Source organism: Chiloscyllium plagiosum, unplaced genomic scaffold, assembly GCF_037043375.1.
Source record: "Chiloscyllium plagiosum isolate Xiang-an unplaced genomic scaffold, Cpla_swu_hap1 HiC_scaffold_18, whole genome shotgun sequence".
Classification (NCBI taxonomy): domain Eukaryota; kingdom Metazoa; phylum Chordata; class Chondrichthyes; order Orectolobiformes; family Hemiscylliidae; genus Chiloscyllium; species Chiloscyllium plagiosum.
In genome coordinates, this window is record NW_028270156.1 from 113614491 (window position 1) to 113616960 (window position 2470).

A 2470-nucleotide genomic window follows, 5' to 3' on the forward strand; every position below is an offset into this window, starting at 1 on the left:
GAAAATTCAATTGGTCAGCGGAATGCCATTCTCTGATGATACAAAGACACGTGAAGTATCGAGGATAAAAGCTCCCGCCTTAACGACATTGGGAGCTCCAATTTCACCTGCAAGAACTTGTATTGACATGGAACAGGGAACATTGGGACAACAGCTGGGCGAAAAGATAGTCACCTATTTTAATCTTGAGTGAAGTAGTTTTCAGCAGGATACTTGTTTGTGGATTGAGGGAATACCTGCAACTGGGAAAGTCTAAATTACAAAGAAGAATTCTTCAAAGAGTCAATTCTTGGAGAAACATCTGTGCAGAGAGAAGCAGAGGATTTTTTAAGTCATCTGTCCGTCCTTATATGGTTGACTTTGCACAGGATTAATTTCCATGAAGGGATTTTATTGCTCGGTTCACAGTATTCACATTCCTGCACACTCGCAAAGGTCGTTACTGTAATCGCAATCTCTGAACGTTAACTGGAAGATACAGTGTGGTAATTAGGCTCACGTTCACGTCAGTTATGCTGAAGAAGTAGATTCGAAATTCATCAGATCAGCATTGACTGACTGAGCAGACAGAGTGTGAATGGAAGCTTCATGAGGACAATACGTGTTTTTTTTGGAAAATTCGCTGCTTTGAAAGGTGAAGAAGATTGGACTGAAGCAGTGACAATGAATATCTTTTTCGCTTGTTCAACTGGTGAACATGACTGCTATTAACCATGTACGTGTTAACATCATGGCTCTTAAAGTCAGCTGCATGCATCGGGCCAGTGGCGCAATGGATAACGCGCCTGACTACGGATCAGGAGATTGTAGGTTCGAATCCTACCTGGCTCGGCGTTAGCGCAGACTTGTAGTAAGCACCAAAACTGGTTTTTCCGAAGCCAAAATAAGGTGTGAGTTCCTCATCTGCAGGACCGAGAATGCCTTTATTAAATGTCCCCGAGAATATGAGAGTCAATGTTCCAGCGTCATCACAGGAGGGAAGCCGAATAGTCGTACACGTTACTCGTGGGCACCTTTCCATTTCATAAAGCCTCCGATCGAATAACTGTTGCTCGCGGGAATGCTCGGCTTTGAGAACTTTTCGAAACTCTTTGGCCAGTGGAATCAGAGAAGAATGAAGGTTTAGCTGTCCAAATGATCTTTATCGAGAGTCAGTTCCAGACTCTAACACCTGCTGACTGATAATTTTTTCCTACCAGTCTATTCAAAGCTTTCTGCATCTTATCTGAAATCTACACACCCTGGTGATCGATCAAGAGCAAATGTGTCCTTCAATCTGTCATTCCATGCTCCTCATTATTTCGTACACGTCGATCATGTCTCCTCACAATCACCTCTGCTCTGAGAAAAACAACCCCCGTTTTGCCTATGCCACACCACTCAAAACATTCTTATGCAGGCAATCCAGAGTGTAACGTCGTTATTTGTTTTGGTGAATATATAGTAAAATTGACTCGGAATACTTTAGCGAGGTTGACTTCCAGTTTTTAAAACAGAGAGATAATTATTCACAATATTAAGGGATGAAACACAGTGAACAGAATATAGAATACCCACAGAACTCAGCTACCCAAAATAGACTTAATTATGCTTTTCCAAAAATACACAACAGCCCTGATAATTAAACGCCATAAACACAGAGGAAAAATGAAACAGGTTTACAGGTCGAAATTAGAGGGGCAGAAGAAGAGAGACACGCAAATCACTGGCATCGATAGGCACCTGGAAAGCCTTCGTGTAATTAGGGGTGACTGACACTTTAGCAATGGCTAACAAGGTATTTAGGTTGTCAAATACATTTTGAAAGTCTTGTGTTCAATGAAATTTCTTGCCTGTTTTTAACAATTCGGTGAGTGGAACAGTCCCATTGCTAACATTCAGCACAAACTTTCAGTAAAAGCCACTCAATCCGTGGAACCGTAGTACTGCTCTTTTCGTCAACAATGTGTAAAAGTCCCCTGTAACTTACGATTTCGCATCCCGTGGGGGTATTTGTCCGTCTTCAACGACATATCCCAGGAAGGTGACTTTGGCTTTGGCAGATTCACTTTCAGCTAGGTTTACAAGCCGGTTTGACTTCCGAATTCGATCAAACAAGCCCGATAAATGCTGTAAATATTCAATCCATGAGAGACTCTTAGTCACCAGGCACAATATACACCACACAGTTGCATATCCGCCAATTAACCTGTCAGTTAACCTCTGAAATGTGGCTGAAGTGTTTTCTGTACAAACGGCATTAGTTTAAATTTCTGCAGGCCATTTGGCGTTACAAAATTGCCTTTGATCTTTCTGACAAAGTTCACTGCCAGTAACCTTTGAGGAAGTCCAACTTGGAAATGCAAGTTGCTCCTCCAATATTTTCCACACCGTCTTCCAGCTGCATATATGTATATGCATCAGTCTTTCTAACAACATTGATTTTGTGATAGTCCACACATAACTGTTGGGTCTTTTCTGGCTTTGGCAC

General features: G+C 41.8%; 1 non-coding gene across 1 annotated transcript; it reads left to right on the top strand.

Annotated features, from left to right (window-relative positions):
* The first annotated feature begins 758 nt into the window (after nt 1-758).
* Nucleotides 759-831, top strand: trnar-acg (transfer RNA arginine (anticodon ACG)). The gene has a single exon. It is a non-coding gene; the product is annotated as a tRNA-Arg (tRNA).
* Nucleotides 832-2470: the final 1639 nt, after the last annotated feature.